General features: G+C 46.4%; 1 protein-coding gene across 3 annotated transcripts in view; it reads left to right on the top strand.

Moving 5' to 3' along the window:
* garre1 (granule associated Rac and RHOG effector 1) overlaps nt 1-22,379 on the top strand; it is a 210,029-nt gene that overhangs the window by 69,848 nt on the left and 117,802 nt on the right. The window contains exon 1 of one of the 3 annotated variants that reach the window (XM_072517784.1): nt 8,827-8,955. The exons of the other annotated variants lie outside the window; for them this stretch is intronic. The gene's annotated coding sequence lies outside the window, so the exon portion shown is untranslated. Of the gene's footprint in view, nt 1-8,826; nt 8,956-22,379 lie in introns of those variants that run through there. 3 annotated transcript variants of the gene reach the window in all.

Here is a 22,379-nt window from a genome sequence, read left to right on the forward strand (position 1 = left end):
TGCTGGCTGTGCCCAGCGAGTGACAACACACTTCAAAAAAGACGTCATTGACGGGCAGGCTGATGACTTGTGGACCGAGTGTTTGTTAGTCCCTGTCCTACAGCAGAACCCGGTCTCCAGTCATCTCGATTTCCCTGTCATTGGGCCAAGACCTCGCTCCTTTGGGACCGTGTGGTGGTGCAACAACCACCCCATGTTAAAAGAACCCTTGCATCTTCCACCCATCCAAATTAATTTGGGGACCTGGAACCTCTGGACCCTTATCATAGAATCATAGAATTGTTACACTGTCATCATAGCCTGGAACTCCTGTGCTACAGCATTGACATCGCCACCCTGAGCGAGACGCGACAGGCAGAAGAAGGCTAGCTTAAAGAGCAAAGTGGCGGATACACCTTCTGGAAAGGCCAACCAGAAAAAGAAGGTAGTATTTATGGGGTCAATTTCGCTGTAAAAAGAAACAAATTGGTCGGATGGCTTCACAAATTCTCCTGTGGGGTCAGTGAGCGCCTCATGACCCTATGGCTCACCCTGGCCTAGGAGCAGCACATCACAGCCGGCAGTGCCTATGCCCCGACCCTAGATGCGACAGACAAGATAAAAGAGGCATTGTGCTTCAGCCTTGAAGCCATAGGGAAAACAGACGCCAATGGAGACATCCTCCTGATGAAATGCTTGAAACATGACCATGTCAGAACAAACACCTTGTTCCGATAGAGAAATCAAAGGTTCTCTATCAGCCCGTTCCTTTCACCCAAAACTGCCCCACCCGACCATCAAGATCCACGGCATGCCCCTGGACAACGTGAACCATTTCCCATACCTCGGTAGCCTCCTCTTGGCATGAGCAGACGTTGACCGTGAAATTCAACATCAACTCCAATGTATTAGCGCAATCTTCGGACGACTGAGGAACAGTGGTCAAAGACCGATACCTCATCCAGCACCAAGCTCATGATCTACAGGGCAGCGGTGGTCCCAGCCGCCTATATGTATCATAAACATGGACGGTACAGCAGACCTCAAATTCCTGGAGAGATATCACCAACCAACAGGTCTGAAACTATGGAATTCTCTTTCCAAACTGCTCTGCCTCTCTACCTTCCTCTCCTTTAAGATGCTCCTTAAAAACCTGCCTCCTTGACCAAGTTTTGGTCACCTGCCTATATCACCATTGTGCTTTGTTTGGCAACAATTGGAAGTGTCTTGGGGCATTTTACTGCATTAAAGGCAAGTTGTTTTTTTGCTTGAATGAGTCTAGGAGTGAATAATAACCTTGTCAGCGTGTTCATATACCCACAACTGCAGAAATATTTGGTCTGGTTGGTGACGTGCAATGTCCTATCTCTCCTCTATTGTGGACAATGTTTGGCTGAATGCTGCATGTGCAGATATTTCCCCCCCCCCCCCGAGTTGCATGTGTGTATTGTCTGCCTGTTCTGCTGATAAATTCATGGGATGTTTTAGAAAAAATGCTGAGATACAAGACCTCCCTTGTTTGACTTGTTTATCATCTCTCATTGAGCATTGTTCACTGACAGTGAGTCTTTTATCCCATCAAGATATGAATTCAGAGAGTTCAATTTATTTGATGTGAGCTCATGTTTGATGCCGTTGCTTATTATAAGGAAGAGAAAATGTTGTTTTTTTAAAAGAAGAACATGTAGATTTTCATATGGAAACATCCACTTGCTGTGCTAATCCCAGCTACTTGAGTCAATCGCCCATTTTGCACCTCTCAATATTTTATTTCAGTTGAATTCAAGCAAGATAGGCAGTCACTAATAAATCAAAGAAAGCATTCAGAAGAAACCTCTTTACCCAGAGAATGGTTAGAATGTGAAACATGCTACCACATGGAGTGGTTGAGTTAAATAACGAATGTATATAAGGGGAAGCTATATATGTCCACGAGGGAGGAAAGAAATGGAGGGATATTTTGAAAGTGTGGGAGGAAGCTCGTGTGGGACATAAATACTGACATTAGCCTAGCCTGGCTGTTTATACACTGCAAATCCCTTATCTGTGCCATTCTTTGGAGGTTGATGAGAGACCAGGAGCTGCTGCATAGAGTGGAGGAGGAAGCTGAAGGTAAAATCAATCTTACTGATTAGGATACTGGGCAATAAAATGCAGGGGCTATTATCCACATGCCTAAAAACAAAATGTAGAATATTTCTGCCTTGCCTAACTTTGTTTCCATGCTGGGGCTGCTTTAGTTTGGATCCATGCACATTGGTGTTTGCACCCTTTAACCTGGTACCTGGATCATGGCCCTGTTTCTTGTGATTCTATAGTCTGCTGCTCCAATGAAAGATTCTTCTGCCAGAAGTGAACTAAACCATGGCAAAGTGTAAAAGTGACTTGGATTATCTGAACAACGAACTAAGTCAGCAGCTGAGTCACCTATTCCCAGGGCCTTCGTGCTTCTCTGGACTAGGAAAGGTCCATGGTTCGTTATGGAGAAGGGACAGTTACAATTGCAACAACTAGACCGCTTCATGATCACTTTACGGAAACCAGCTTTTTAATTTCCAAATTTTTAAACCAGAATTTCAAATACTCAAATTGCTGAATTCAAATGGTGGGATTTTAATTTCTATTCTTTGGATTATTAATCCCAATCTCTCTATTAACCGTTTTGTAACATTACAATACAGTACCATACCTGCCACCCGATGCTGCCCTCTGCATTGTGTAAGCATGAGTGTCAATTTGACCATCTATTTGAGCTGGATAGTAATGCTGTTCACAAACCAGTAGCCAACTGATGCTCACTGTCTAAATTCTAAACTCCAAAAACATAGCTTGTGTGAAAACTGGAGATTAGGTGTCATTGGACTGAATCATAGCAGGGATCAATGTACAAGGGAGAACATTGGTGTGGGGGGAACAAAATAATTAATTTTGCCTTTCTCTTGCTGGTCTGATTGCTAGATAGGTTCCTGTCTTTATGCCATTTCCTCCTGCCCGATATGAATTAATGCACATAGTCATGTTGAACATCTATTGGATTAATAACCATGCCTCCACTCCTGTTCATTCAGTTCTCTTGCATTGTTGGACTTTCTGCTGACTCCAGCTGCTTCTCTGATATGGTTAGCACAGACTGTTAACAGAAGTATGACTTCAATCACTAAGCAATAGATGACAATTTCACTTGAGACAAGTTGCTCATTAAAGGAAGAAAAAAATTGTATTTTTAAAGCACCTTTCATGTCTTCAAAATGTCCCAAACATTTCACAGCCAATTAAATGTAGTCGCAGTTTTTGTAATAAAAGTTGGCAGCTGATTTACACATACCAAATCAGATTATGACGAGTTAATCTGCTTCGCTGCTTTTGTTTTGAGGTATGAACATTGGCTGGTGTATCTTAAAGAACTCCCTGCTTCTCCTGTTGTGACATGTGGCTTTTGTTTTACATTCAGAGAGGGCCTTGTTTAAGGTTTCATCTGAAACTCGGTGCAGCCTTTTCTTCACTGAAGTGTTACCTTTGGTGTCCTTGCCTCACTGACCGCTGCTGCCCAGGTAGTACTGCAAACTAGCCGAGGTGGTGGAGGTGCTGCTTGCAAAAAAAATGACCAAGGCTCGTGAAAAAGTTTGCATGGGAACTAGGAGTAAGAGGAGAGGTTGAGCTTGTTTTGCCATATTTGTTTTTTATGTAATCTTCCATCGGATGTGAGTATCACAGGCAAGACCAGCATTTGTTGCTCATCCCTATTTGCCCTTGAGAAGGTGGTGCACTGCTGCCTTGAACCGCTGTAGTTCAGCTGGTTGGACTTTTCTGTAGCCGTTTGTAACAACTGAGTTTAAACCGAAAATGCTGGAAAAATCCCGCAGGTCTGGCAGCATCTGAGGAGAGAGAAACAAGAGCTACGTTTCAAGCCCGCATGACTCTTCAGAACTAGCTCCTTTAGCTGCTGGACCTTGCTGTGTTTTTCCAGCATTTTCTGTTTATTTCAGATTTCCAGCATCTGCAGTATTTTACTTTATACTGGTGGTTCTGAGTGGATTGCCAGGGCATTTCAGAGAGCAATTAAGAGTCTGGAGTCACATGTAAAAATGGTAGATTTCCTTCCCTAAAGGGCATTAGTGAGCCAGTTGGGTTGCAACTTTAGACTAAACCGCACCACATAGCATGTGTATAAATGTTTCTGTTGCATCGGCAATGAATTCGCTAATGATTTCATAGAATCCCTACAGTACAGAAGGAGGCCATTCGACCCATTGAGTTTGCACCGACCCACCGAAGGAGCTCTCTACCTTGGTCCGCACCTCCGCCCTATTCCCATAACCCCACCTAACCTTTTGGACACAAAGGGGCAATTTAGCATGTCCAATCCACCTTATCTGCATCTTTGGACTGCGGGAGGAAATCGGAGGAAGCCCACGCAGACACGGGGAGAAAGTGCAAACTGTACACACAGTCACCCAAGGCCGGAATTGAACCCGGGTCCCTGGCACTGAGGCAGCAGTGCTAACCACTGTTCCTGTGACCTGCCTGTATTGTGCAGTTATCTAATCTGGTCTGCACAGATCATTGCCCTTTCTAACTATTGGAGGTAAGGTCTGTGGCCAGGAGTAAGGTCGGAAATCAGTTCAAATAGCTTTTGAAGAGTAATTTGCTGCTCTGATATTGTGGAATTCAACTTGGAATGTAAATTGGACAAATTCACAGAGAAGAATTTTTAGGAGCACAAGGCTAAACAGGCCCATCCTTTTTCAATTGAATTGCCGTACACTCGACAACTAGCATATAAAAGTTTGATTGTACTGGTGGTGTACATGTTATATGCTTAGTTTTTTGAATCATTTATTTAAAAACAAAAATAGTTACATTCTGAATTTAGTGTTCTGTCCTTTTTTAAAAAAGAGGATACCGAGAGGAGTTATTTCACTGTCGCATTCCACTATGATTTCATTTGCTATTTTAGTCCGCGTGACGACTTAATACCTTTTGAAGAGGGGTTAATGGTTTTAGAGAATAATCACATTGGGGATTTAATAGTCAAAGCTGTTGTGACTGCTGGACTGGGTGAGTGTTACAGTAAACATGAATAAGCTGCTATGGCTGGCGTGTTTAAACTACATTAGGGCAATTTGCACAAATTAATGCACTGTGTATTTTATTAGCATTCATACAAGATGTTTCATTGCTGTTGACCACATTTTGAGCAGTTTTCTAACGGTGAAGTTAACATTTTAATTCCTTGTTAGTTCTCTCCCAACTGAAAGGCTTGCAATTTGAGTGAAATGGCCCTTTCCAAAAAGGCCAATTAGCTCTGTGAGAACTTGGACAGTGGATGGTGTCAGGTTATTTGACTACAAGAGGATTGGGTGAGGTGCGTGTGTCTGAATCTAGCCGAATGTTGTCCTCACTCCACTTGAGGATGCTTTTCTAGCAGGTACAGGGCAATATTGATCAGGGCAAAAATCCTATCTGCTATTTGCCTCCATAGTGCAGAGGCCAAATTGAATGTGCCCTTGCTGCTTCACCCATATTGGTCAGCAACCTGCACAGAGCAAGCAGCAAACTATGACCGTCCTAATCATATGACGCACTTTTTGCTGAGGCAACTGGGGAGGTTAGAGTGATTTTAACCTGAGTGTCTCTGTTTACAAACCTAATATTCTGCAAAATACAGTCAGGTGACTGTACTACATGAATGGCAAGATTGGCTGTGTGTACAGGCGTGTTTTTATCTTTGTCTTCGTAGAATCTTACCGAAAAGGAGGCCTCAACCTGTGGAGTCTGTGTCTCTCTTTGTTGCCTTCATCTGTTTCTCTGGAAGCCCTGTTGTGTTGAAGAGTGGGACTAGAGGGGAGGAAAATCTGAGGGAAGAAACTTTCAAAGTCTGCCTCCTAATGTTTCAGAACCCCTCCCTTGACCAAACTTAAATTACTCACACCTGGAGTTGATCCATTGTCCTAACACTGCAGTTCAATTTATAGCTACAGTCAAAGCTTCTGCTGTGTACTGCTGAAAAACTATTCAGTTAGCATGTTTGATGACTCAAATAATCCACTTTGAGAAAAATATTTTAGAATAAAGCTTTACCTTTTTAGGTAAGTGCTTCTGTAAAAGAACAGAACGTTTACACCCCTTATGGAAAAGCAGTGTTTAAATATGTTCATTTTCTGACTGCTGGAGAGTGGGTCTCAACCAGGGGCACTTAAGTCTGTCAGAGCACCTCATCATTAAGTGAAAATGCTTCCATTTACAAAGCGCCTTTTGCGAACTCAGGTTGGGCCCAAAGTGCTTCACAATCGGTGTAGTCGCTGTTTTAATATAGGAAAAGCAGCAGCCAATTTGCATTCGGCGAGCTCCCTCAACAATGTGGTAAATGGTCAGGTCATCTGTTTTAGTCTTGTCATATGAGGCAAGAACTCCCATGCTGTGTGATTAACATCATGGGACTATTTAATGCCCGCCTCAAAGGGTAGAAAGGGCCTTCGTTTATTGGTTCATGTGAAAGATGGCACCGTCCAACAATACAGCACTGCCGTGGTACTGCACTGGAGTGTCAAGATAATGTCTCAAGTCTCTGGAGTTGAGTCTGTGAACCAATTACCTTGCAGCTTCTGAAGCGAGAATGCTTAAGAGTGCTAGCCATTGAACCATAGTTGTTTGCAGTCTGCATGAGCTGCTCACGTTTATGGCGAGAGTGCTGTTCTGTAACCTGATCCTGGTCTGCATTGTGAGACTCTGTTAGAGCGCAGCTTGACCACTCTGTATGTTGGGTGAGAACAGGATGAGGTTAAACTGTGAGGACTACTGTGGGTGAATAACTTGTTATCTAGGTTAAAATGTGGAGTGGCAATCCGAGTTTGTGGAAACTAGCCCCAGCAAGGAGTGAATGTCTTACGGAGGAGGCAGAAAAAAGAACTGGTGAGAAAAAAATGTTCTGCCATCTGCTTGGATCTGTCGGTCACAAATGATCTGTAGTGATCCATTTTGTTTTTATATCATGACTTGGATCATGCATAGGTCATGAAAGAAAAGTCAGTCTAAAGGTAACTTGTCCAGGGAAGCAGAGGATCTACAGGTAGAGTTTATAGCACAGGTTTTCAAACTAGGGCTCCTGGATCTTTGGGTTTGGGATTCAGTCAGATTTGGAAATGACTGTTGGGTGGAATTGCAAAAAATGAATGTAGAAGACCTTCATAACTAAACTTCCACAATATTGAAAGAAAGACTTGCACTTATAACATGTCTTTCACACACTCTGGAACACTAAAGTGTCTTACATGAAATTGAGTATTTTCTGAGGTGTATTCGCTGTGATAAAGTAAGGGTTGTGACAGCCAATTTGCGCACAGCAAGCTCCCACAAACAGCACTGTGATAATGACCGGCTAATCTGTGTTTTAGTGATGTTGATGGAGACATAAATATTGCCCATGTTATTGGGAAGAACTCCCCTGCCCTTCAAATGAATGTCCTGGGATCCTTTATATCCATGTTAGGAACCTTTCTTTAATATCTAATCTGAAAGTAGTTCCAACAACACACCACTCCCTAGGTAGTGTTCTGGGCCTGTCAACTTTGTTGTGCTTTGGAGTGAGACATGAACCTGTAATATCTTTGATCAAAAGGTGAGAATGCTACCCACTGAGCTGTGGGTAGCATTGAGTGTTGTAGGTAATCTGAAATCTGTCATCAGTTTAAACTCTCCATACCTTTACTAGTTTTGGTTCTTGGCATCAGTACAGTTTTTGCTCTTGGCAATCCCAGTAGCAAAACTTGATTGACAGTACCTTGGAAAGGAAATTGGGAAATATTGAACATCAAATTGTGGTTTAGTCACTATTGTCAACTATAATTGCAGCTAATTGCTGATGGAATGATGCTGACAATACAATGGAGGGAATAGACAGTGCTGCAAATGTTTCACTACAGATGGTGTAGTAGGTGACTTGAGAGTGAGTGAATGAATGCGTGATTGAAGTCGTGCAATTTGTAAATTCTCTCAATGAATGACTCATTCAATCTGGTGCCTTTTGAGTACCACTGTTTTCAGTATTTGGTGTTTCCCTGTTGGATGTTATTCTTTTAAAGACTGAATTTGGTTTTAATATATGTATTGATGGATATATTCGGCATTAATCGATTTGTCTGAGTCAACTTTTGATGCTGCATAATATGCACTCAACAAAGGATGCGTGTGTATGACTCTTTACTTTTAAGGAAATGGGTGTTTGATGAATTTCCTTCACTGGTGCATGAAAGTGACATTTTCAAAATGAGTTCTATTTAATTTGAAGCAGTCGGAACTGTTGGGGTAAGCAAGTTCCGCTTTCTACTAAATTGCAATGGATTTTGCATTTTGCCCTCTGGCCTGTGAAATTTCGAATGGATTTACATGAAAAAAAACAAAAATGCGGAGTTCGGAAAGTCGCTCTTGAAACTGCCAGAATGAATTATTGTGGAGGGGTTCTGTTTTATTTGGTGCAGAGGCCTGCTGCCTTCCTGGGCTGCCTGGTGTTTTACTGTGGGTCGGTCAGCAGGCTTCCCTTGTATTATAATGGAACAAAATATGTAAGTGGGTAGAACAGTGGAAGATTAAATGCAATGCAATCCAGACTGGTGTAAAATATTGCACACGGGTGGGGAAAATTGGCAAGTAACGTAATCATTAATGATGCAAAAATAACGAAGAAATTGAACGCTCAATATATCCAATCAATGCAGAGCAGCAAATCCACAAAGCCAATAGAATAACTAACTTAATAACCAACACACTGGGATGCAACTTAAAGGAAGCCCCGGTCAAAGTCCACAGTTCTTTGGTCAAACTACCTTGACTGCTGATCCCTGTAACCAAAGGGAGATATCTGTATACTGAGTTGATGTGCCAGGAGATTGATCCTTCATCTTTGAGTGCTGAAGAAAACAGACTTTATAAGCTTTGAAAGGAGACATATAGAGAGATGATACTGCGGTATATCAGAAAGTAAGTGTATGGAAAAGCTAAGTAGCTTTAAACCGAGCTGTGAAACTAGCTGAAGGAGGTACGGGTTCATACTAGTAAAAGGTACATTCATGCAGTTGCGTTCTGACAGTGTTCAACATATGTATTTTATTTTTGTATATTTGTCGAAGAAAACCATGGCATGGCTGAACATTGCCCATCCCGGTTGGACTGGTTAGCACTGGTGCTTCAAAGCGCCAGGGTCCCGGGTTCAATTCCCGGCTTGGGTGACTGTGCGGAGTCTGCACGTTCTCCCCGTCTCTGCGTGGGTTTCCTCCGGATGCTCCGGTTTCCTCTCTCAAGTCCTGAAAGGTGAATTTGACATTCTGAATTCTTCCTTTGTGTACCTGAACAGGCGCCGGAGTGTGGTGACTAGGGGCTTTTCACGGTAACTTCATTGCAGTGTTAATGTAAGCCTACTTGTGACAATAATAAAGATTATTATTATTCTCCTTGAATTGCTATAATTTTTCTGGTAAAGACGTTTCCACAATGGTTTTGGGTCAAACACCAGTTCTTTTCATAAATTTGTCAAATCACTTGCATAGAATTTACAGCGCAGAAACAAGCCATTGAGCCCAGTAACGCCATGCTTGTATTTATGCTCCATAGGAGCCTCTTCTCACTCCTACCCCTTTCTCCCTCGTGCCTATTTAACTTCTGCTTAAAGTCATCAATGCAACGACTCCTTATGGTAGTATTTTCCACATTCCTGTCACATTCTGGGTAAAGAGGTTAAAGGGAGGTTTAAAAAAAAAAAGAAATTTAGAGTACCCAATTCATTTTTTCCAACTAAGTGGTAATTTAACGTGGCCAATCCACCTACCCTGCACATCTTTGGGTTTGGGGGGCGAGACCCACACAGACACGGGGAGAATGTGCAAACTCCACACAGACAGTGATCGGGGGCCGGGATCAAACCTGGGACCTCGGCGCCATGAGGCAGAAGTGCTAACCACTGCTCCACCGTGCTGCCCAGGGTGGGGTTTTCTAACCAACCCTAATCTTGTCCTCATCAATATTCTGACGCCTGGACCTCCAGACAAGGTCACAGGAAAACACTGAGCAATGGGAACCCTTGTAGATTTTCCTTTGAGGGTGCGACTGAGACCAACTACAGCACATCGCGTGCCCCCACGGCACGCCCCCACCACCCCATCCCTCCATCTACTGTGTTCAACTAACTCTGCATAGATCAGGGATTGAACCCGAGATTGATGCGATCTACTCAGAAAAATCTAGAAAGCAAACATATAGTAAAGAATTAATCGTACGTTATAGAAGCTTGTCCTTCAGCCCATCGTGACTGTGCCAGCTCTTTGGCATAACTGACCAATTATTTCTACTTTCCCATATCCCTTTCAGGAAAGCCTGAAGGCATCCCAGAGCACGACAACTGGCTGTTCAAAATAGTTTTTCTCTCCCTCCTCTTGTGTTTTGCCGTGGTTGGTTGTTAAACCACTTTAGAAGACATTAAGAACCAACCACACGGTTGGCCTGGAGCCCCAAGTACCAGAGTTTAGGAATTTCCCCTTTGCTGAAGGGTCTGGGTGTATCTACTGGGTGTTTATAACATTCTGGCAGCTTGCCTTGTCTTTTTTTGTGCTGCTGGATTGGTTGAGTTGATTTTCACAACTTTACCAGGGTACGATTTGAGTTTACAACCTCCGGATTGGACTCCGGGCCCAACTACGAGAGGGGTAAATCCTGAAACCATTTGAACAACTAATGATGAAGTGGGGAACTTTGGGTTCTTTCTGCATCACTGCTACAAGATTGGCAGGCCACTTAATTTGTTCAAGGCTCCCTTGTCTCGCCACCCTCACCTACCACAAGACGCCCTTGTGTCTCTTGTCACCACCTCGGGGCAAGTAAAAGCGAGCAATAAATATAGCCTTAGTTCTGTTGTAGCTGTCCAAAGAACACATTTACATGAAATGTTCAAGTAGTTTATTGTATTCGGAGTGCTGGGGGATATTTTGAAGCATGTGATAATGTGCTATATAAATGCAAGCTCTTATCACTCAGATGGCAGCTTCCACGTGACTGCTGCAGGCTGCTGGAGTTAGTGTAGTCACATTGTGCACTCATGGACCTGTTTGTGGTTTCAGTGGCAGTATGTACACTGGGATTTAGTTGCAAGAACATTGTGTATATTTGATAGAATTGTACCGTTTGAAGATCAGAAGACAAGGTTCAGTATGACTCATTGGAATTCCTTTCTACCAGTGTATTTATAGGAGAATTTAGCTTCTGAACAAAATGGTCACACTGAGTAACTCGGGCTATTGAGTGGCATGGAGTATAAAAGAAATGCGGCTGTGGGTTTAACTGTGACGGAGGCAGCACTGTGCTGTTCAGGTCGGCCTGGATTTGTTGGGAAAGCCAAGGAAAACTTTTTTGCCTTCATTCTGAAAAATATCTTGTGAATTAACTGGGCCCTTTAGGAACCGATCGATAATCTGTGTTGTGTATTAAGTTCTGCTGTGTTTCAGGACCTCTAAATACAGCGTCCTCTAAAGGCAGATTTAAATAGATTATAAGATAGTTAAATCAAAATAGAACTATAGGATTAGCTGTCTGTAGATGTCAAGCTCCGTTGGAAATCTTCATTTAAACGTCAAACTTTACTGTGCATAAATATTGCCGAGTCATTGATCTGGCAGTTTTCACGCTGTGCAGGACAGAGCTCAGGTTATTATCTTCTGTGATCTTCCTCTGCCTACTGACATACTGTGGGAAGCTCCTCTTGGTAACCAAGCTCACACGGTAGTGAGGAGCGTGGTCGGAGATTACGATTCTCCTCCTATTCCTGGAAGCTCCGCTTTCCCCACTGCGAAGAGGCCATTCCTGTGTACCGGGAGAAGAAGGAGAACTCCTTTGGGTGTGTGAACCTCCATGGGTCCACTGCCCCCACCTGTCACATGAAAGTGGTCAATTCCTTCGCTATGTTTGATCTTTTCCCTGACTTGGGGTTGGATCTGTCTGTCTGTGGGACCTGTACGCAGTTAATATCCCCCCCCCCCCCCCCGCCTCCCAAAACGTGATGAGTCAGTGTGTATATATGTCGAGGATTTCTGCCATGGTTTTCTTCATGAATTCCATGCTGTCTCAGTTGGGAGAGTACACGTTTGCGAGGACCACTGGTGCCCCTTCCAGGACACCACTAACCATGACATACCGTCCCCCCTGGTCCGTAACCGCCCTCGGCACTGTAAATGCTGTCCATTTATTGAGCAGCATGGCCACCTCCCTACTCCTTGTTCTGTAGCACGATTGGCAAGTCTGTCACCCAGCGCTCTCTTACTCGCCGTCGGTCCTTCTCCTTCAGGTGGTTCTCCTGGAGGAAGACTATGTCAGCTCTCAGATGGGGGAAGACTCTGGATCTTTCACTGGGCCGTGAGGTCCCCTGATGTTCCAGCTGAGTATTCTGACGCCCCCCCCCCCCCCACCCCGTACTCCGGGATTTCCCTTCGAGTTTACTGCTGGTGTTGCTGTCATCCCAGCCCGTGTTTATGCAAGAAATTGTCTGTTTCTGCGGTGCGGTGAAGTAGAACTCCTTACCCGGGAAAGTCACCGAGTTTGGGGTACAGCATCCCAAACCGCACCTGGCTTCTGCATAGAGCCACCTTGGCTGCAGTGAATTCACACTGTGTTTGGCCAGGTCTGCCCCAATGTCCTAGTCCACACGGATCGAGCGACCGTCCTACCTATAGGACCAGTTTGTGCCTTGCTCAATTCAGGATCTTTTCCCGGTCTTGGTTCAGTTTTGGACGATGGCTCGCAGCTGCTCCCCGGTTTTGGGCTTTGGCCGGAGTGACTCGTGGGCTCTGTCCACTTGAGGAAACTTTCCCCTCCAGCCAACTTGCCCAGCATCTGGGCCACGTAACGTCAGGTTCTTGCCCCTTGGTACCCTCCAGTAGGCCCACAATGCGGAGGGTTTGATGGTGCATCGAGTTCACTTGGTCTTCAACCTTCCCCTTCAGGTCCCTTGTGTCGCCATCGACCTTGCCATCTCTTGTCTCCAGTGAGGCGACCCAGTCGCATTGGTCGGTCGCAAACTTCTCCAGTTTTATGATCGTCGCTTCCTGTGTCTCCAGTTGTCGCTCTGCCTTTTCCAGCGCCACTTGAAAGGGGACCCGTGCCTCTGTTACCGCCGCCTTCACCGTCGCCATCATTTCTAATGTGATGGCATCTCTGTGCAATTGGAACTCCTGTGTTAGGAAGTCCACCCAATCGTTTATCGGGGGTAGCCCGGCATATGCTCTGGCAGCCCATCCTGTTCGGTTGCGGCCGATTCTTCTTCATCCCATGTGTTCACCGTCGCCTCATTATTCTTCTCATGACTTTTGTTGGTTTTGCCTACCTTTCGGCTCCTCAAATTGTTGCCTGGCATGCCTTATTCGTTGTGATGGTGTTGGGAGGAGGATGGTTTTCCCCCCTGGTTTTTAGCAGCCTTTTGGGGGGCTAAAAGTGCCTAATTTCAAGTTTCCAGGAGGAGAGCCACATTCCTGTGTCCACCCTACACAACCCCGTCACTCCCGGAAGTCCTGGAACGTTAATTCTTGACATAGAAGTACATTGCTTAAAAATGCCATAGGCTCAAGAGGGAGGTCAGAGGCTGGGTATTCTGCAGTGAGCGACTTGCCTCCTGATTCTCAAAAGCCTGCCCACAAGGCACAAGTCATGAACTGGGTAAGTGCAGCTGCGAAAACACTAGGAAGCTCGCCTCCATCCAGGGCAACAAAAAAAAAGCCCTGCTTGATTTTCACCCCATCCACTCCCTCCACTACTGGTGCCCAGTGTTCGCAGCATGCACCATCTACAAGACGCACTGCAGCGACTCACCAAGGCTTCTTTGCCACCACTGTCCAAACTTGTGACCTCTTCTGCCCAGCAGGAAAAAGACCAAAGGTTCACGGGTGTGCCACGAGTTGCAGGTTTCCTTCCAATCCACAAACCACCATGATTTGGGACGGTGTCGCTGTCCCCTCATTATCACAGAGTCAGGGTCCTGGAGCTCCCTCCCTCCCAGCACACAGTGTCACCACCTTCCTCGGGGCAGTTAGGAATGGACAATAATTAAAATAATAGTTTCTGATTCCTTCATGAGTTGAAATAAAATCTTAATGTATGGAAATATTTGATTGGGGTAGATATAGATATCTCTTTCAGGTCATCCCTAAGACTTCACATTTTTGGAAGATCCCTGCCAGCCCATTATGTCCTTCGTTGTAACCACTTACTTCTGGTAGCATCCTTGTAAATCATTTTCAAATTTGATCTTTTATCCCTTTTGTAATGTGAAGATCAGAATTGTTCGGTGGTTGAATCAAGCCTCTGTGTAAGTTGAATATAACCGTGCTGCTATTGAAATTTTCTGCTCTAGAAATGAACCCCACTGCTTGTTTCTTTTTATTATCAAGTTGCATCACTGCTTTTAAAGAGTTTGAATCCTCTTCCATCGCCCTCAGAAAGTTCATTCACGTGGAGAGACTGCTTAAAATAGAGGCATTCGTGGGCAGCACGCTGATCATAGTGGTTAGCACTGCTGCCTCACTGCGCCGAGGTCCCAGGTTCGACCCCGGCCCCAGGTCACTGCCCGTGTGGAGTTGGCACATTCTCCCCGTGTTTGCATGGGTCTCACCTCCACAACCCAAAGATGTGCAGGCTAGGTGGATTGAACACGCTAAATTGCCCCTTAATTGGAAAAAATGAATTGGGTACTCTAAATTTATTTTTAAAAATAGAGGTGTTCAAAATTGTGAAGGGATTTCTTGGAGTGAATAAGGAAAATCTGTTTTGACTAGCAGATGTTCAGTAACCTGGGGACACAATTAAAAAATATATATATATAAATTTAGAGTACCCAATTACTTTTTTTTCCAATTCGGGCAATTTAGCGTGGCCAATCCACCTACCCTGCATATCGTTGGGTTGTGGGGGTGAAACCCACACAGACACGGGGAGAATGTGCAAACTCCACATGGACAGTGACCCAGGGCCGGGATTCGAACCCGGGTCCTCAGCGCCGCAGTCCCAGTGGTAACCACTGTGCCACATGCCACCCTTGGGGACACAGATTTAAGGTAATTGTCAAAAGAACCAGAGGGGAGTTGAGAATTATTTTACGAAGCGAGTTATGACGATCTGGAATGTGCTATCTGAAATGGCGATGGAAGCAGACTCAGTCGGGATTGGACAGCACGGTGGTGCAGTGGTTAGCACTGCTGCATCACACCGCCGAGGACCCGGGTTTGATCCCTGCCCCGGGTCAGTGTAGGTGTGGTGTTTGCACATTCTCCCCATGTCTGCGTGGGTATTACCCCCACAACCCAAAAAGATGCGCTCGGTAGGTGGATTGGCCATGCTAAATTGTCCCTTAATTGGGAAACAAAAAAGAATTGGGTTTCGAAAAAAAACTTTCAAAAGGGAAATGGTAAATACTTGAAAAGGCAAATGTTGGAGGACTTGAGGTCAAGCAGGGGAATGTGAGTATTGCTTCCGGCATCAGCTTAGCTCCGCCGTCTTCTAACAGCTTCCTGCTGAAGGATGACAAGTGATTATTATTACTATTAGTATTATTATTAATAAGAATCGGTACTAGCATGATGGGCTGAATGACCTTTTTGTGCGCTGTAAAGTTCTATGAATAAGCTACAGGTCTTGCCTCAGTGATATCCAGAGACACTGGGAGATGTTTGTGGATGTTTGTGCGTGAATGTCAGCTGAGATCAGAAGTGACCTGGGCCATGGTGCAGGTTTCACCCTCTCATAAGTTCACAAATGAAGAATGGCCTCTTAATGCTCAGTGGGCTAGACAGCTGGTTTGTAATGCAGAACTAGGCCAGCAGCGCGGGTTCAATTTCCGTACCAGCTTACCCGAACAGGAGCCGGAATGTGGCAACTAGGGGCTTTTCACAATAACTTCATATTTGTGACAATAAAAGGTTATTATTATTTTTTATTATAATGGACCTATCAGAAAGCAAGCTTTCCCATGGAAACTTAAGAGAGCGCGAGAAAGTTGCTATAATTCTGATGACTTGCTACATTCACATTCGAGGTGTTCGTAAATAGCCATCAGAGAACTTGCATTCCTGCCATGACCTCAGAGCATCCACAAGTACTTTACAGCAGGAAAGTAGTTAGTGCAGTGCTGTTACTGTTGTCGTATAGAAAACACAGCAGCCAATTTGGGTGCAGCAGAGCCCCACAAACAACATCAAGACGATGACAAGATCATCTGTTATAATATGTACCGAAACAGTAATTTGAGTTATTTCACAGCTTTGTGCATTCACTTTCCAAACATGGACATTTTTTTTTAGCAGTTTGCATTTAATTCGTTTAGCTAGAATGTGAAGGTTCATGAGTTCGAGTATATAATGGAATGGCAGGCTCAGTACAGCAAAAACACCTTTTCCCCATCTCCCCTGTGCTTGTTGACCTACATTGGCACCTAACCTGACAACACTTTTATTTGAAAATCCCAGTCCTTGTTTCCATGACCTCGCCCCTCCCTATTTCGGTAACCTTCACCAGCCGAGAACCCTCTGAGTTTGCTGCACGTTTGCTAAAATCATGGCCTACTTTCTTTCATAAATGGAGGTGAACCTGCTGATGATTTCAGGCATTGTCTGTTTTGGATTTACGCTTTCTGGAGATTTTCTATTGATTTGCAGCCAGGAGCAAGGACAAGAGATATTCTGTTCTGGGAGCGCTAACTGCAGAGCTGCACTGTGAAAGCTCAGCCTATAATGCTCTGTAACTGCAGAAAATAATGTTCTGTATGCCCAAAGTCAGTGCTACTTCTATCCAGTGCAATAAATGCTGCATAATGTGGTCTGTCGCACAATCATTATCATTCGCACACATTTTGTAGATGGTGAGCATAATACTAAATTCCCTTTTTTCTCTTCCCCCGGAATTTACATGCACAAAGCCAATTGTCAATAGCTCGATCCTAATTTAGCCCCTTGTCACAGTTGATTTTTTTTTTCATTTGAGGATAAAAGCTCTGTCAGAGTTTCAACAAAAGCCAAATCTGCAAGCTTGCTATTTATATGTCACTTTCCTCTGCCTTCCTTCTGGAACAGTTCTCTATCTATTCCCCCCCCTCCCAGATTAACTTCCAGGGCACTTTGACCATAAGACATTAGAGCAGAATTAGGCCACTCGGCCCATCGAGTCTGCTCCGCTTCCGTGTGCAACCATAGAATTTACAGTGCAGAAGGATGCCATTCTGCCCATCGAGTCTGCACCAGCTCTTGGAAAGAGCACCCCACCCAAGCTCACACCTCCACCATATCCCTGTAACCCAGTAACTCCACCCAAACATTTTGGACACGAAGGGCAATTTAGAATGGCCAATCCATCTAACGTGCACATCTGTGGATTGTGGGAGGAAACTTGTGGGTGGATAGCACAATTGCTTCACAGCTCCAGAGTCCCAGGTTCGATTCCGGCTTGGGTCACTGTCTGTGCGGAGTCTGCACATCCTCCCCGTGTGTGCGTGGGTTTCCTCCGGGTGCTCCGGTTTCCTCCCACAGTCCAAGGTTAGGTGGATTGGCCATGATAAATTGCCCGTAGTGTCCAAAATTGCCCTTAGTGTTGGGTGGGGTTACTGGGTTATGGGGATAGGGTGGAGGTGTTGACCTTGGGTAGGGTGCTCTTACCAAGAGCCGGTGCAGACTCGATGGGCCGAATGGCCTCCTTCTGCACTGTAAATTCTATGATGAGAATGCCTAGCTCAGTGTTGTCACTGGAAGGATAAAAGGATGTGCATTTAATTGCACCTTCAGTCACATTGTATCTCATACAATGGAACTGCTCTGAAGTGCAATCACTTCTGTAGAGAGTCATTATGACAAGTCAGACAGATATCAGTGTAATGAGCAACTACTTAATTTGATGAAAAGATAATGACCAGGGCACTTGCTGCTGTTTCTCTAACGGTGCCACGATGTCCACCTGAGCCACAGGAAGAGGCAGTCAGAGGCTCCATTTAACACATCATTCAGGGGGAAACACCTTCGACAGGGTGATCCTCCTCCTGGACTGCGTATGAATGACCGTCCAGTTTTATTGTGAAGCTCTGACTCTGATATTACTGACATGGGATATTGGCACACTGTGCTTTAAGAAAAGTGACAAGTTAAATCATCACCTTCACTCCTGGTGTTATACAAATCAAACTGTTCTCCGTGTCATAAAGCTCCGAATGCACAGTTAGGTTTTTAGCAGTTAAAAGTGGACAAAGTATGAAAATGCATAGACCTTCCATTATACCAACATTTATTCTACAGCAACTATGCCAGCAAATGCGGATATTTATCTCAATGCTGTTTGTGAATGACTTCCAGTGGTGGCTATGAGGGAGTAGGTCACACATTTGGTGGCTCCCGTTTCGGTCGGACTTTTGGACCCCCCCCCCCCACCACCACCACCACTTTGTTGCGCTTTTGAGCGCAGAACTGGAAAGCAATAGTACTCAGGCACAGGACCCATACAGAATTATATGGACCTAGGAAGCGGAGGGACTGTAAACAGCAGAAGAAGTGGTCGAGTAAGGGCACAGTGGAGGCTGAGGGGGACCAGCATGTCTGGTGTTCAGAGCAAGGCGCCAACAGCCCAACCCACAATGGAGCAGCTGCTGCAGACTATGCAGGAGGGCTTTTTGGCTCTTAAACGTGACAACTTGGAGCCGCTACAGAAGTCAATTGACCGGATAGAAAAAAGGCTGGATGATCAGTTGGAGAAGTCCGTGGAGGAGCAGGCTGACTTTCAAGCGGTGGCGGATGTGGAAATTCGGAGGTTGAGGGACCAGCAAAAAGTACTTCTGGAAAGGCTGGAGGACCTGGACAACAGATCTCGCCGGCAGAACGTGAGAACCGTGGGCCTCCCGGAGGGGGCAGAGGGGCTGGACGCTGCCGCATTTGTGTTCCAGAAGTTGCTGGGGAACGAGGTGTTCCTGCACCCGCCGGTGGTGGACATGGCACACACCGTGCAGGTAAGACAGCCGCGACGAGTGGGTCCCCCACGAGCGATGGTGGTACCTGGACAAGGAACGGGTGCTGCAATGGGCAAAGAGCACACGAAGCTGTACTTGGGACAATACCACCCTGCGTGTTTACCAGGTGAGCGCTGAGGTGGCCAGGAGGAGGGGAAGCTACAGGCAGGTGAAGGAGATGCTGTATAAAAACAAGGTGAAATTCGGGCTGCTTTTTCCGGCGCGACTGGGTTATGTATGAGGTTCAGCACCACTATTTCCAGGAACCCGAAGAGGCGATGGACTTCGTTAAGAAGCAAGGGTTGGCCCTGAGCTGAGGACTTTTGGACTCATGTTAGAACTTTTAAGTATAGGTGGTGTCTCCCGGTTTGAAAATTGCCGGCATGTTTGGGTCCGTTTTTGTCGTTTCTTTTTTAGACCTTTTTAGGGTGTTGGAAGGTGGTAGAGATGTGGTTTTTTTACGCGGTTTACCTGAATGTTTCCTTTTTGGACTCTTTGATTAATCGGAGTCTGGCTGGGGGAGAATAATAAAGAAAACAGTTAAAAGGGTTGGGTTGAGATGGATGCTTCAGGGGAACTGTGCAATCTTTTTCTGTGTCTGTATGGGAAGGACTGAGAGTGCCTGTTATTTCTTATCTTTTTTTTTCTCGTTTAACTTGAATTGTGCTATTGTGGGAGTTGTTTATGACTTGTATAGAGTGTTTGCTTAAGTAGGGCTGATCTGGGGAAGTGGTATGGATGGGTCGGGGGAGGGGTGACTGGGAACAATGGGTGGGAGACGTGCTGGCGCCGAGGCTGGGAGCCCCAGGCTAGCTGAGTGGGGCTAGTCAACGGAAGGTGAGGTAGGGGGTGTACATCTAGTTAGATTAGAGCAGGGGTTAGGTGAAAGGATGGTGTTGCTGGGGGGGGGGGGGGGGGGGAGTTGTTCTGCTGATGGGAATGGAAACTGGGCATGGCAACAGTGAGGAAGTCATGGGTGGAGCCGGCCAGGAGGTGGGCCAGATGAAGCGCGACACATGGCTGGGGGGCTGGCCAAGGAAAGGGGATGGCTGATCGGCAAAGGGGGGAGGGGGGCGAAGTGCCCCCCAACCAGGCTGATCACCTGGAATGTTAGAGGGTTAAATGGGCCAGTGAAGAGGGCTTTGCGCATCTGTGGGTTCTGAAGGCAGACATAGTCATGCTGCAGGAGACGCACCTGAAAGTGGCAGACCAGGTTAGGTTAAGGAAGGGCTGGGTCAGTCAGGTCTCTCATTCGGGGCTTGATTCTAAGACGGGGGGGGGGTTGCGATCCTGATTAATAAAAGGGTACAATTTGAGGCGGAGGGCACAGTCGTGGATGGGGGTGGCAGGTTTGTTATGGTGAGGGGCAAGCTCGAAGGGGTGAGAGTAGTCCTGGTCAGCGTGCATGCCCCTAATTGGGACGATGTGGATTTTATTAGGAGGATGCTAGGGAAGATCCCCGACTTGGACTCGCGTAAGCTGATCATGGGCGGGGACTTTAATACGGTCCTGGACCCAAGCCTGGACCGGTCATGCTCAAGAACGGGCAGGTTGCCAGCGATGGCAAAGGAACTGAGAGGGTTCATGGAGCAAACGGGGGGAGCAGATCCGTGGTGATTTAGCCGGCCGACGGTGGGGGAGTCCTCGTACTACTCCCACGTCCACAAGATGTATTCCCGAATTGACTACTTTGTTGTGAGTAGGGCCTGCTGGGCGGAATGGTGGGGGCAGAATATTTGGCAATTGCCATATCGGACCATGTTCCGCACTGGGTAGACCTGCAGGTTTGTAAGGACAGCTTTCAGCGCCCACCATGGAAGCTGGAAGTTGGATTACTCGCGGACGAGGCGGTGTGTGAGCGGCTGAGGAAATGCATGCAGAATTACCTGCAGGCAAACGATACTGGAGAAGTCTCGGCAGCGGTGCTCTGGGAGGCACTGAAGGCAGTAGTGAGAGGGGAGCTGATTTCAATCCGGGCGTACAGGGACAGGACAGACAGGGCAGAGACTAACCGACTGATTAAGGAAATACTATGGACGGACAGGAGTTACGTGGAATCCCCTAGGCCAGAGTTACTTTGGAAGCGGCAGAGGCTGCAGGCCGAATTTGGGGTGCTGACTACAGGCCAGGCTGTAGAGCAGCTTAGAAAGGTAAAAGACACGATTTATGAGCATGGGAAGAAGGCCAGTAGAATGCTTGCGCAACAACTAAGGAAGAGGGAAGGGGCTAGGGAAATAGGGAGGGTAGTGGATGGGGAGGGTAATCTAGTGGGTGACCCGGCAGGGCTGAACAAGGTCTTTAGGGACTTTTATAGGAAGCTGTACACTTCGGAACCCCCCGGGGGACCGGGGGGGGGGGGGATGAGGCGATTCCTGGACGGACTGACCTTCCCAAGAGTGGGGAGGGGATTGGTGGATGGACTGGGGGCTCTGGTCAGGATTGAAGAGGTATTGGGGGGGGCCTGAAGGTCATGCAGCCGGGTAAAGCCCCGGGGCCGGACGGGTATCCGGTGGAGGTTTACAAAAAATTTGCTGGGGTAGTGGGGCCGGTACTGGTCAGGGTCTTTAACGAGGCAAGAGACAGAGGGAGTTTACCCCCGACATGTCGAAGGCCACCATCTCGCTTATTCTGAAACGGGATAAGGACCCGGAGGCTTGTGGGTCATACAGGCCGATCTCTTTGATCAACGTAAACGCCAAGTTACTGGCCAAGATCTTGGCGACTAGAATTGAGGACCGTGTACCGGATGTAATTGTGGAGGACCAAACCGGGTTTGTAAAGGGGAGGCAGCTGGTGGCCAACCTAAGAAGGCTGCTCAATGTGATTATGATGCTCCGGGAGAGTAGAGAGGTAGATATAGTGGTTGCCATGGATGCTGAAACGGCTTTTGACCGGGTCGAGTGGGAGTATCTGTGGGAGGTACTAGGACGGTTCGGGTTCGGGGCGGGGTTCATCGACTGGGTTAGGCTATTATATCAGGCCCCGGATGCAAGTGTAAGGAAGAACAGGATGACATCGGACTACTTTAGACTGCACTGTGGGACAAGACAGGGCTGCCCTCTCTCCCCACTGATGTTCGCGCTGGCCATAGAGCCACTGACAATTGCACTGAGAGCCTCTAGGGGCTGGGAAGGGCTGGTCCGGGGGTGGGTGGAACATAGAGTCTCGTTATACGCAGACGATCTGCTGTTATTGTATTGGACCCAATGGGGGCGGGATGGACGGTATTATGGCAACCCTGAGGGAATTTGGCCGGTTCTCCGGATACAAACAGAACATGGCTAAGAGGGAGTTGTTTGTAATTCAGGCGAGGGGGCAGGAGAGTAGACTGAAGGGGTTGCCGTTCAGGCTAGTGGGGGAGAGTTTCCGATATTTGGGGATTCAGGTGGCAGGG

Source organism: Scyliorhinus torazame, chromosome 10, assembly GCF_047496885.1.
Source record: "Scyliorhinus torazame isolate Kashiwa2021f chromosome 10, sScyTor2.1, whole genome shotgun sequence".
Classification (NCBI taxonomy): Eukaryota; Metazoa; Chordata; class Chondrichthyes; order Carcharhiniformes; family Scyliorhinidae; genus Scyliorhinus; species Scyliorhinus torazame.